The following is a 14,725-nucleotide window of genomic DNA, read 5'->3' as shown; positions in this document are numbered from 1 at the left end:
GGTTCCCATTTCAAAGCCCAGTTTAAACACTGGTCATTGTGTGACCCTTACCCTTAAGACGTTTAACCTTCTTGCGCTCTGTCGTTCAGGTGAGACATTGCTTTAAGTGACACTGCAGCTGATGCATAGTTCACATGTCCTAGTCGCCTTGGATAAAGGTATCTGCTAAATAAATAATAATAATTTTAGTTATTAGACATCTATAATACCAACAATTGCTCCATTCATACACAGATGTACGTTTCCTCTTAAATAAATGGTTTTAAGAAAGTAAACAAAAATAAAAAACATGAATAGAAGAGCTGCATATGTTTGTAAAATCCTAAAAGCAGGAGTATTTCCTTAATGTGTTCATTATTAAATCTGCTATGTAGCTTCCAAAAGACTAATCTTTCTGTGGCACTAAATTAACAAAGCTGTCCTGTCAAAAACTCATATGCAGTACATGAGATCACTTAATAAGGGTTTCATACAGTGTTTGCAGAGTATATAAACAGCTAAATACATTTTTACTTTGATATGGCTGTGTGACAGAGAGTGAATTAATTCAAATCAACAATCTCCCACTTGACCTGTGAGGGCACTGTACAACAGGAACCGTGTGCCTCGTACTGAATGGTTGGGCAGTTCATTCCGGGGGCAGTCGGACGCCGGCCATTCAGGAAGGGGTCACGGTACCAGGAGTCATCACCCTAGTATGGTGAGCGAAGTTTCTGTCATGAATTGGAGGAGACGTGACTGAACTAGCTATCAGAGGGGGTGGGGCTTAAGGTACTTTAAGGGGACGTGACGCCGTAATCGGTTCCTTTGTTGAGGTTAATGGGAGGAAAAGAGGACTGTGAAATTGTGAATTAAGTGTTTTGTCTGTTTTAGTATCAGTGTACATTTGCCAGATGGCTAATACGAATCCGAGAGCTGCCACTTCAAGCCAGCTATAAGCCTGGCCTGCACTGCACCTGTCAAGAAGCAAGCACTACTGTTTAAAGCACTGCACCTGCACCTAGAGCACACACTGTCCGGAGACGTATCTGTATCTGTGTTGTGTGTCTGTGTTTTGTATTATTATTTCGGGACTGCAATCCCTTGGTTTATACACTGGCAGTACCTATAGTTGGGTAGAGCCAACTTTATTATTTCATACGGTCAAGGAGACCTTTAAAAAGAAAAAGAAAAGATCTTCAACTGTGAACTTGGTGTTTGTCATTGTCTGGAGCACCTGCATCACCCCTACACCCATGCACTGCCACCCACACATTTCACACGTGGTATCAGAATGGGAGATGTGGACATCGCAATGCTCACTGTGCTATTGCAAGCACAGGAACAGAGACAGTAGGCAAAGAAGAGACAGTTAAACTGGCTGGAGATTTCGAGGACACCCGGGTCTCCATCAAGACCAGACTACTGACCCCTCTTCTTCCTCCATCCAGCCAAGTATCAGAGCCATCGCCACAAACACCTCTTCCTCCCCTGGGACCAAGACCACTGACCCCTATGGGCCGACTCACCTCCTTACCATGGAGGCAGCGATTGGCCCCCAGCTGGTGTAGATTTACTCACAAAATCTACCCAGCTTAGACACCTAACCCCAGTGCCTTCTGCCCTGATCGTCTGTTTTAGTTGCAATGAGCCTGGACACATCGCCCACTTGTGCACCTCTGCAATGGAGTGCAACATGGTGACGTGCTATCTGGCATCTGAAGCAGGTAAGGAACTGGGAAATTGTTGGGAGGGGCCTTGTGTCATTGATGTGGTGGTTGGTAATGTGAGTATACAGGCATCAGTAGACTCATGGTATGCACAGACCTTAATTCAATCAGCTCTCTTGTGGCAAACAGCAGGGAAAACGATTTGTGAGATTTTTCCCCTGCAAGCTGGTCTGTTTTCTTCCCTTTTTCATCCTAGGAAAACAAAGAAGTGAGACGGATTGAAAAATAAGAAGGTGCATCCCTGAAACGAGGTTGGGAACTGATGGGTGAGAGCTCAGAAGATATCAAACGCCACTCAAAGGGAGTAGGTACGCAGTGTGACCAAGAGGGCAAGGTTACTCCGGCCCCTTTCAATATACCGGACATGTGTTGGACCAGAAAAACAACCCAACACTGGTGCATGCTTGGGGACAGGTCTGGCCTATTGAAGTTAAGGATGTTGAAGGCGCTGGGGTGCTAGTATATTCGCACTTCATTATCAAGGGGCAATTACTGTATAGGGTAAACCCTGCCCAAAGCTACAGTGCCTACAGAAAGTCTACACCCCCTTTCAAAATTTTGACCTTTTGTTGCCTTATAGCCTAGAATTAAAATGCATTAAAATTGTTTGGTTTTTTTCATCCTACCCCACAACTTCCAAGTGAAAAGAATATTCTGGATTTTTTTAGAAAATCAATTAAAAATAAAAACTGAAATAGCGTCCACCCCACTTGGAATAGCAATCCTAAATTGTTAAAAAGTCGAAGGTGTATGGCACCACCAAGACCCTGCCTAGATCAGGCCGTCCCTCCAAACTGGATGACCGAGCAAGTTGGAGATTGATCAGAGAGGCTACCAAGAGGCCCTACTTTGAAAGAGCTACAGGCTTTTATGGCCATGACTGGTCAAAGTGTGCATGTGACAACAATATCCCAAGCACTCCACAAATCTGGCCTGTATGGTAGAGTGGCAGGAATGAAGCCATTTCTGAAGACAGCCCACCTTGAATCCTGTTTGAAGTATGCAATTTTTTGGTCTGACGAAACTAAAATGGAACTGTTTGGCCTAAATACAAAGAGTTATGTTTGGCGCAAACCCAACACAGCACATCACCCATCCCTACTGTGAAGCATGGTGGAGGCAGCATCCTGTTATGGGGATGTTTCTCATCGTCAGGGACGGGGGCACCTTTCAGCATGACAACGACCCGAAGCACACAGCCAGAGCTACACTGGAGTAGCTAAGGAACAAAAAGGTAAATGTCCTTGAGTGGCCCAGTTAGAGCCCCGACCTAAATCAAATTGAAAATTTGTGCTATGACTTGAAGACTGCTGTCCATCAACTCTCCCCAAGGAACTTGACAGAGCTTGAACAGTTTTGTAAAGAAGAATGGTCAAATATTGCCAAATCAAGGTGTGCAAAGTTGGTAGAGACCTAACCCAAAAGACTCACAGCTGTAATTGCTGCCAAAGGTGCTTCAACCAAGTATTAACTCGGGGGTGGAGACTTATCCAGTTATGACATTTCAGTTTTGTATTTTTAATATATAATTTTTTTCACAATAAAAGAAAATTCCCCTTAAAAGTTTGGGGTATGGTATGTAGATAAGTGGGAAAAAAATCCTCATTTAAATGCATGAAACTCTGAGCCACTGTCACAAAGACGGCCGGAGTGGGTGGCGTCAGACCAGAGCCAGAAAATAAACAACAAGAGAGAGTGGAGTTTGGTGGAGCTAAGTGAATGGTCTCGCTCAGCATTTATTGAATGAACAGACAGACAGAAAGTAAACGGTTGTAACAAACAAAAACAGGACACAGCACATTCGCCAAAATAAACAGACAAACAAAACGGACTACTATTATTATTATTATTATCATTATTATTATTATTATTATTATTATTTATTATTATTATTATTATTATTATTACCTCCGTCTCCAATCCCATTCTCCACTCACCGAACACACAACCCCGAGTGGGTGAAAACATGCAGCTTTTATGCAGCTGTACCGTGACTCAATTGCTAATCAATCATTCAATTGGAGTTGCGGTACAACTGCACGCGAATTAATAAAGTGCAATTCTCCGTGCTCACATATTATTACATTTTACTTGCACGTGAAGTGCTATGCAATTCTCGTGCCTAAATACAAATATAAATTTTAAACACTTGTGTTACACAGACCCGTTTATGTTCCGTGTACCAGTGACTATACACCAACATTAACACAAAACAACAAAATACACACAGGGCCGGGCACTTTGCCACAGGCACTGACACAACAAAATGTGACAGAAAGTTCAAGGGGGTGAAGACTTTCTATAGGCACTGTATGTGGGTGACAAATAACAGTAACTGAGGCAAGGTCAAGTTATATACAATCATATACCAAAAGTCCTGATTTATTCAGTACGATAATAGCATTATTGGGAAAATTGCATTGCTTTAAACCGGCTGCAATGCCGTGCAGCAATTATTACTTGAATAATAATAATAATAATAATAATAAAATAATAATAATAATAATAATAATAATAATAACAAAATTAAATGTGTACAATAAATAAGTTAAACAACACACAGACATGATACAAATAAATAAAATGGACCAAACTCAAGTGACAAAAATAGTGACAAGCGCCTCACTAGATAAAATCTAAAAGAAATCTGGCAGATCCTCAAATAACAAAACTTTGTTGCAGCAGCCATCTGCATGTTAGTAACTGCACTGTGGCAATGAGCCCCGCACCTGTGTGTATTTGTGTGATATATGTTGTGTGTTCGGTGAGAGGAGAACGGGTGTGGAGAGGAGGTGAAAACTATTTAAAAGAAACAAAAATAACAATTGCTACTACGTGCTGAAGAACCAGCACGGTACTTGTTTTGTGTCTAGAGTTTGTCCACCCTGTTTTTTAGAGTCTATTTGTTTTGCTTGTCTGTTTATTTTGGCTTCAAGTGCAGTGTGCTGTTTTTATTTAAATCTTTTATTGTTTCAATAAACACAGTGAGCGCTGCAGCGTGTCAGTTTCAACCCCAGTACTGTCTGCGTGAGCGTTTCTTTCTGGCCTGACGTCACCCCTACAGCTAGCCTGTTCACACTGCCCCACACATTTAAATAGTGAGGCTAAACGCAGCTTGATTATCAGGCATGCCCCTGAGACTAATAAAAGTGTCAAGGTAGCGATTGTACTTCGCTGGCTATATACATTTTGTCCAAAAGACCTTTTTCAGTACATTTTCAAAAAAGTAAACACAGATCAGTACACTTTTTCTTTAAATATGTTTGCTACATTGCATTGATTTTTTTTTTCTACACAGCTGAAGAAGGGCTTGCCTTATGTATAGAACTGCAAAGTACAGCCTGTGACTTTTCACAGCTCCAAATCTCGTCAACAGTGAGGTATTTTGGTTTTCCTCCGTCAACTTTAATGCTTTTTCATCTCCTTTTTCGTTCTGTTCACTAGATCTATCAATTTATTTCTTATTTCAGCTACTGTTCTTTGCTCCTCCCCACCAACAGTGTTTACAACAGCAGTGATCATTTGTAACTTTTTTCTTCATCACTAAAACTTGCAAAAAATTTGCCAAACAGAACAGATTTGTAGCAACCAGCCCTATTTCAATAATTGTAACATTTTTATGTTCTTAAAAAAATTGCTTTCGTTTGCAACTCTGCTATTGTGCATTTACCTAATCGGTCACTGTGCCTTAAAATGGATTACAGAGTTAGTGATTTCACTCGCCACAGATTGCAAAAGAGTGAACGCAAGCGACGGCACTTGCAAGCGCTTTATGAAATTCATGCAGCAGCAACCTCTGTGTCCTCGCAACCTCATCACAACCTCATCGCAATCACAGACTTTTGTGAAACGGGCCCCTGTTTATCATCCACAGATGGACGGTTTAGTGGAACGTTTTAAACAAACATTAAAGCAGATGCTGAGATGATTTGTGAATCAAGAGCAAAAACATTGGGCAGCTCTTCTTCCCTACCTCCTTTATGCAGGGGGAGAGGTCCCGCAGAGTTCAACAGGGTTCTCCCTCTTTGAGTTCTTGTATGGCCGACAGCCTCGTGGTATCCTCAATCTGTTGAGAGAGGGGTGGGAAGAGCATGACAGCTTGTCCAAAAATGTAGTGCAGCATGTCCTCCTACTCCTTGATCGCCTGGATGTGGTCGATTGTTTAGCCCAGGACAATCTAAAATTGGCTCAGCACCGGCAACAGCAGCACTCAACCAAAATGCACAGATTTGGACATTTCAACCAAGAGACAAGGTAATACTGCTTCCTCCCACATCGGAATCCAAACTGTATGCTAAATGGCAGGGGTCATATGAGGTGATTTGGGCTCTAGGGAAAGTCCATTTTGAAATTCAGCAGCCCGATTGCTGCATTAAACAGGAAATTTACCATGATAATTTATTGAAGCCCTGGCAGGCAAGGGAGGCCTATTTATAGCCCCAGGCGAGGTAGAGGATGATTTTGGACCCTGTATAGAGGCCTATAGCATACAGAACACTCCAATGGGGGAAGTTACTCCCAGATCAACAAAGAGATCTGCGTAAGTTAGTTGAAGAGTTCAAGGGTGTTTTTTCTGACATGCCTGGCAGAACTAATCTTGTTGAATATGACATCTCTCTCCCAGGTATCACGGTTCGAGAGAGACCTAGCTGGATCCCAGAAAGTCAACGAGGTGGTGTTCGCAAATAGGTACAGGCGATGCTCGGGTGATTGAGCTTTCCAGGAGCGAGTGGTGCATTGATTTCCGGAAGGTAAACACTGTTGCCAAGTTCGATGCATATCCTATGCTCAGGTCAACAAGCTTCTCGACAGACTGGGAACGGCAAGGTTCATCTCGACTTTGAACCAGACAAAGAGATACTGGCAGATCCTATTAACCCGCATTAACTGCATTTTCTCCCCCCGATGGTCTGTTTCATTTCACAACCATGCCGTTTAGGCTACATGGTGCGCCCGCTGCCTTTCAGAGACTATTGGATCAGGTTTTACACCCAAATCATGAATATGCAGCAGCATATATTGATGATGTGGTTATCTACAGCTCCACCTGTTGAGAGCATTTGGCTAGTCTCTGAGGGTAGCCCAGTTGACAGCCAACTTTGGTAAATGTGCATTTGCCAAAGAAGAAACCCAGTATTTGGGATTTATTATGGAACATGGGCAGGTGAAACCCATCACCACCAAAGTCCAAGCTTTGATGGGGGTGGCAATCCCTAAAAACCAAGTCCCAGATGAGGTCTCTCTTGGGGTCAGCCCTGTAGTGAACCTCACTAAAAAGAGTGAACCAAATTTAATTAAATAGACAGGAGAATGTCAGTGGGCATTTGATACCATTAAGCAAAAACAGAAAAAAACAGAGGGTTAAGCAACGACTCTGCCAAGCCCCCGCCCTGATCACACCAGATTTTGATAAGGAATTCTTCCTCCATACCGACACTTGGGACGTTGGTCTGGGTGCGGTCTTGTCCCACCAGGTCGACAGAGTAGAACACCCTATCCTGTATATAAGCAAAAAAATGCTCCCTCGGGAGCGAAGCTACTCTGTCAAAGGAATGTCTGGCCATTAAATAGGCCACTCAGACCTTACGCTACTACCTCTTGGGACATTAAATCAATCTCATGACTGACCACGCCCCACCCAGATGGTTAAGTACAATGAACGCCCGGATAACTCGGTGGTATCTGGTGCTACAACCTTTCATGTATTTCATGTCACACGGGCAGGGAATGATCACCAAAATGCAGATTACTTTTCCCAGTAGGGGGGAGTAATGGGAAAGGTAGATCAGCTGAGTTTTCCTTCGGCTCCACTCTGAGCAGTGGGATATGTGACAGAAAGACAATGATTCTTGGTGGTAAGTCTCCCTCCCAACCTGTGAGGGTGCTAAGTAAAGGGAACAGAGTACTCTGGACTACTTGACCTGACACTTCATTTCGAGGGTTAAAAGGAAGTCGGTCATGTAGAAAAGAGACAGAGCTTCGATACACTAACATTTTGACATGGAAGGTAAATAATGTGTCAGCCACGGATTACAGGAGCGGCTGCAATCATTTACCAAAGGGTCATGAGTGATGGTATAAATAGGGGTTAAAGCGATGTATCTGTTCCTTCGTTTTGGTTTGAGTATTAAACCTGTAAGGACCCATGAGAGACCCAGTGATAAAAGTTACCGTGTTTTGTTTTGTTTGTGTATAATTGTTTGTTTGTGTCAGGTGTGTCAGGGCGTAAGCCATATAGATGGGAAATATGTCATTTATTGTATGTTTTTGGGTTAATTGTTAATAGATTGATTTAATTAATTGTTTAGCTGCTGTGGCGCTCCGCCAGGGACGATTACCTGTCTGTGTGGAGTAGCAGCTGAAATAATCAGCTGTTCCAGCAGACAGATGGGCATGCTCAGCAGAGCGTCAGTATAAAAACATTCCAATCACTATGATCGGGGCTGCTGCAAGGCTTGCTGTTTTCACGGCACCTTTGATTTATATTTTGTTGTATTGTGTTTTATTTTTAGTGTCTTGCACTGTCCTCTGTGCGCTACCATTGCTGGTAGCGTCACATGACATTATTGTTTGTTTTTTTGTTTTATGTGTTAATAAATACTGAGCGCCGTGCTGGTGTGTTTCACTGAACTTCTCTGTCTCTGTGCCTCCATTCCGGCTCTCACCTGCCTGTCTGCCTGCTTCAGTACGGGAACAACGCGTAACAATGCCACATATGGTGTCAGAGTGGGATGCGCTGAAGAGGGGACGTAACTTCCGAGTGGCGGACGGCCCAGAGATGGTGAGAGAAGACCGGTGATATACTGGGGGGGACAAGAATGGTTGCTAAGAATGCCTGGAAGTGGAGCTAGAGCGACACCCCCATGATTTTTTTTTGGGGGTGGGACAAGGGGAAGCATAAGCTGTGATAGCGCTCAGCAGGCACGGGTTGTGCTGCTGAGGAGAAGAAAAAAAAGAGAAAGTCAGCGACGGAGAAAGTGTCTTGCCGAACGTTGGAGAGGAGGAGCTTCGGCCCCTGGAGCCTGAGGAGGTGGGCCAACCACTGGTAGAGTGCTGCTGTCTCCGGTTCAGCCGTAGCAGTTGCTCATGTTCTATGACTTCACTACGTCAGAGAGATTGGAGCTTCGTGTCAGAAGGACTGGGAGGGAGGAGTGTCTAGCCCGAATGCTGAGCGGCAGGAGCCTGATTCATGGAGGAAGGAGCCATCCCTGTACTTGGAGAGGGAAGAGCGACCGTCGGTAAAGGGCAACAAGCCACGGCGCCCTTGGCAACCACAATGAACACCAAAGACAGTAATGTCACTGCCGGTATACTGCGCTGCAGTGTCCGGCAGGACATGGACTAAAACCGTGTTGCACAGGCCCAGTATGTGTGTATATGTGTGCATGTTTATTGTTATAGTAATGTTAATAATGTGGAAAATTGTTGTATGTGTGTACATGTTCATTGTTATAGCAGGGTTAATAATATGGATAATTGTGTGGAGCTAACATTGGAGCCTGGTGTCTGGTAGTATGGTATGGAGGTTGCAGCTGGTTCCATTGTTCCCTCCCACCCACCCTTATGATTTTTTTGTTTTGTTGAATGGACCCCTATGGGTTCCATTCTGAGCAGGAGGATATGTGGCAGGATGTAAGCCCTGTACATGGGAAATATGTCGTTTGTTGTATGTTTTTGAGTTAATTGTTAATAGATTGATTTAATTAATTGTTTAGCTGCTGTGGCTCCGCCAGGGACAATTACCTGTCTGCATGGAGCAGCAGCTGAAAGCAATCAGTTGTTCCAGCAGGCAGGTGGGCGTGTCTCAGCGGAGCGTCAGTATAAAAACATAGCGATCACTATGATCGGGGCTGTTGCGCCATTGATTTATAGTTTGTTGTGTTGTGTTTTATTTTTAGTGTTTTAACAGTCTTGTACCATCCTCTGTGCACTACCATTGCTGGTAGCGTCACGTGACATTATTGTTTGTTTTTTTGTTTTATGTGTTAATAAATACTGAGCGCTGTGCTGGTGTGTTTCACTGAACTTCTGTGTCTCCATGCCTCCATTCCGGCTCTCACATGCCTGTCTGCCTGCTTCAGCGTGGGAACAATGCATAACAATGCCACAGACGGCTAACACGTTCCAGAGCTGCACTTCACTTTTGTCACGAATAAACTTGTATCACCCACCATGAGCACTGCAGCGCGTACCCAGTACTGGTGACCATGTCTATACATTGTGGGAAAAATATGTGTGTTTATTATTTGGGACTGCAACCCGTTTGTTTGTTTTCAGTGCATTACACATTGTTGTGTATTACCTGGAATTATTGTTTGGTCACCAGACCAGGATTATACATAAATAGAAAACCCTTTTTCAACTGGATTACAAATCTCTGTCTGTTCATTGTGCACTGCATCACTCCTGCACCTGTACACAATCAATCACTTTGCCACAGGCCTTTATTCAATTTTAAGGAAACTTGGCATGGAAATACATTAGCTATTGAGAGTATCAGAATCGGGGGGTATAAGGCATTGTCCATCCTTTGAATGTCAAACTTACATTTTTACCTGTTAAAACAGCTTATTTTTTCCTTTGCAGGTGTGGAGTGACCTGTTTAATTAAATTAATGCCAATACTTTATAACATGTTTTTAGACCATTTGGAGTCTTATTGTAAATGATCTAGCTACAATCAAAATGCAAGATGTGATTAGAAGCCAGGAAGCAACAGACTTGTACATATGGGTGACTGTCTCAGATTTTGCAAGAAAAATTCACCTGGGGTTTTTCGGGCCCATTGAGGTCAGAAATGCTAATCTTTTTATTTATTTATTTATTTTTAATTTCCTCCAAGCTGTTACCTGGCAAAGGTCAACCTAAAGTGAATAATTGACCCTGACCAGAAAAATCACCCTGGGCTCAACTTAGATGCTATCATCATGTGTAGCACCTCTTTCAACTCGCATTTGGCAAATTTGTCAACACTACTCTATTTTAAAGATCGCTCATCTCCAGTACAATTATTCAGTGAAAGTGGATTCGTAATTAAATCTACTACGGTGTTTCCCTTGTCTGGTAAAATTAAATATATATAGAGAAAATTAAATTCTGAAGACTGAAATGTATTATTTTTCTCAATAACAGTCAGCGAAATTCTGCTTACCTGGCTTTTTAACACCCTGCCTCTGCTCACGAATGATTGGACAGCTGTCAGATCTTTCACTTTCCCATTGGCTACTCACGTGCCTTCAATTTTCACAGAACACTGTGAACGGCCTCTGCTTGCTTATGATTGGATAGCTGTGTAAAACTTGGAAGATATTTGACTCTCCTATTGGTTAAACTTACTGTCAGTACCTGCAACTGAAACAGACACAGTTTGTGTCCCACCCAGCTAACTTGTGATTGGGCTACCACAGAGAAAATGCAGATATTCAATTGGTTGATAGTATCGCAGAGACCCTTCAGGAAAAAAAAAAATATATATATGTTGAGTACGTAAAAGCACAGAATAAGCAAGCAGAACTGTCAACACAATGCTGTGACACTTTTGTTGGAAAACATGTTTAAAGCTTTATTTATTTAACCACACTACGACCCACCAGAAATGTGTTCACAACCCATAATTTAAGAACAGCTGCCGTGGGCACGATGGCCTGGCTTCGCAGACACGAATTTGCCCAGGGGCACCACTTTCAGGACCACTGATGTGACGCTAATCGTATTTAGCACTTTTAAACAGGGTTAAAGGCATGGTGAACAGGGCCTAAGAATAGTAGAAAAACAGCTGTGTACTAACTGTGAGGACAGTATCTTTGCATGATTGATATGGCCAGTAGATAAAACAGTGTGGCAGTGAAACATGTTATTTATTAGCCCATCTCTTCCATACCTGCCAAGAATTATTGCTCTGTAGTGCTTACATTTCCCTGGCATATCCATGAACCTGTCAAGTCACCCTATATGTAAAGGCTGATCGGTTCTAAGCTGGTCACCTCATAGGTACTATCATCCAAAATTAGGACAGTATAAAATGCAAAAAATATACTGTAGAGAGCATTAATTCAAATTTATAGGAATAAAAATATAAAAGTGGATCTAAACACATACAATGGATTTACAATCATTTTCTGGTTTTTCAGAGTAATTGGTATTAGTATACATTTTTAATGGTTTTACACATACCCCCCCCCCCCCCCCCCCCCCTCATTAGTAGTCGCACCCTGTTGCTTATATATATATAGATATATAAGATAGGCATATATACCCAACTTGTAGACCAACTTGATGATGTGAGTGTCTAGCATCGTATTTAGCACTATAAACCACATATACTTGTACGCTAAAGCATATGCAGTTAGACAGTTTTTTGTCAAAAACAGAAAACTTTGAGCGTGCAGATATTCCCCCCCCCCCCCCCCCAGAGCCACCTTTTGCAGCAATTACAGCTGCAAGTCTCTTGGGGTATGTATCTATAAGCTTGGCACATCTAGCCACTGGGATTTTTGCCCATTCTTCAAGGCAAAACTGCTACAGCTCCTTCAAGTTGGATGGGTTCCGCTGGTGTACAGCAATCTTTAAGTCATACCACACATTCTCAATTGGATTGAGGTCTGTCCAAAACATTTAAATGTTTCCCCTTAAACCACTTGAGTGTTGCTTTAGCAGTATGCTTAGGGTCATTGTCCTGCTGGAAGGTGAACCTCCGTCCCAGTCTCAAATCTCTGGAAGACTGAAACAGGTTTCCCTCAAGGTAACCAGCGGTGTACCACAGGGATCAGTATTAGGTCCTCTGCTATTCCTAATCTACATTAATGATTTAGATTCTGGTATAGTAAGCAAACTTGTTAAATTTGCAGACGACACAAAAGTAGGAGGAGTGGCAAACACTGTTGCAGCAGCAAAGGTCATTCAAAATGATCTAGACAAGATTCAGAACTGGGCAGACACATGGCAAATGACATTTAATAGAGAAAAGTGTAAGGTACTGCACGCAGGAAATAAAAATGTACATTATAAATATCATATGGGAGATATTGAAATTGGAGAAGGAATCTATGAAAAAGACCTAGGAGTTTTTGTTGACTCAGAAATGTCTTCATCTAGGCAATGTGGGGAAGCTATAAAAAAGGCTAACAAGATGCTCGGATACATTGTGAAAAGTGTTGAATTTAAATCAAGGGAAGTAATGTTAAAACTGTACAATGCACTTGTAAGACCTCATCTTGAATATTGTGTGCAGTTCTGGTCACCTCGCTATAAAAAAGATATTGCTGCTCTAGAAAGAGTGCAAAGAAGAGCGACCAGAATTATTCCGGGCTTAAAAGGCATGTCATATGCAGACAGGCTAAAAGAATTGAATCTGTTCAGTCTTGAACAAAGAAGACTACGTGGCGACCTAATTCAAGCATTCAAAATTCTAAAAGGTATTGACAGTGTCGACCCAAGGGACTTTTTCAGCCTGAAAAAAGAAACAAGGACCAGGGGTCACAAATGGAGTTTAGAAAAAGGGGCATTCAGAACAGAAAATAGGAGACACTTTTTTACACAGAGAATTGTGAGGGTCTGGAATCAACTCCCCAGTAATGTTGTTGAAGCTGACACCCTGGGATCCTTCAAGAAGCTGCTTGATGAGATTTTGGGATCAATAAGCTACTAACAACCAAACGAGCAAGATGGGCCGAATGGCCTCCTCTCGTTTGTAAACTTTCTTATGTTCTTATGTTCTAAGAATTTCCCTGTATTTAGCGCCATCCATCATTCCTTCAATTCTGACCAGTTTCCCAGTCCCTGCCGATGAAAAACATTCCCAAAGCATGATGCTGCCACCACCATGCTTCACTGTGGGGATGGTGTTCTCGGGGTGATGAGAGGTGTTGGGTTTGCGCCAGACATAGCGTTTTCCTTGATGGCCAAAAAGCTCAATTTTAGTCTCATCTGACCAGAGTACCTTCTTCCATATGTTTGGGGAGTCTCCCACATGCCTTTTGGCGAACACCAAACGTGTTTGCTTATTTTTTTCTTTAAGCAATGGCTTTTTTCTGGCCACTCTTCTGTAAAGCCCAGCTCTGTGGAGTGTACGGCTTAAAGTGGTCCTATGGACAGATACTCCAATCTCCGCTGTGGAGCTTTGCAGCTCCTTCAGAGTTATCTTTGGTCTCTTTGTTGCCTCTCTGATTAATGCCCTCGTTGCCTGGTCCATGAGTTTTGGTGGGCGGCCCTCTCTTGCCAGGTTTGTTGTGGTGCCATATTCTTTCAATTTTTTAATAATGGCTTTAATGGTGCTCGGTGAGATGTTCAAAGTTTCGGATATTTTTTATAACCCAACCCTGATCTGTACTTCTCCACAACTTTGACCCTGACCTGTTTGGAGAGCTCCTTGGTCTTCATGGTGCCGCTTGCTTGGTGGTGCCCCTTGCTTAGTGGTGTTGCAGACTCTGGGGCCTTTCAGAACAGGTGCATATATACTGAGATCATGTGACAGATCATGTGACACTTAGATTACACACAGGTGGACTTTATTTAACTAATTATGTGACTTCTGAAGGTAATTGGTTGCACCAGCTCTTATTTAGAGACTTAATAGCAAAGGGGGTGAATACATATGCACGCACCACTTTTCCGTTATTTATTTTTTAGAATTTTTTTAAACAAGTTATTTTTTTCATTTCACTTGACCAATTTGGACTATTTTGTGTATGTCCATTACATGAAACCCAAATAAAAATCAATTTTAATTCCAGGTTGTAAGGCAACAAAATAGGAAAAATGCCAAGGGGGGTGAATACATTCGCAAGCCACTGTGTGTGTGTGTGTGTGTATATATATAAAAGAACTTACAATTAATGTTCATTTTATTTCATACTGCACATCACAAATAAATTTCACCAGGTGAAACAATTCACCAGGTGTGAGCTGGGGGGTAGAGATAGGGCAGAAGAAGCAGAAGGGAGTGGTAAGTAGGACAGAGTGTCGGCTAGAAAGGACCGGACCTAGGATAGAAGAACAGGCGAGGCCCGCTTTAGTAGC

Source organism: Polyodon spathula, chromosome 4, assembly GCF_017654505.1.
Source record: "Polyodon spathula isolate WHYD16114869_AA chromosome 4, ASM1765450v1, whole genome shotgun sequence".
In the NCBI taxonomy this organism is placed as follows: domain Eukaryota; kingdom Metazoa; phylum Chordata; class Actinopteri; order Acipenseriformes; family Polyodontidae; genus Polyodon; species Polyodon spathula.
This window is presented reverse-complemented; position numbering follows the sequence as displayed.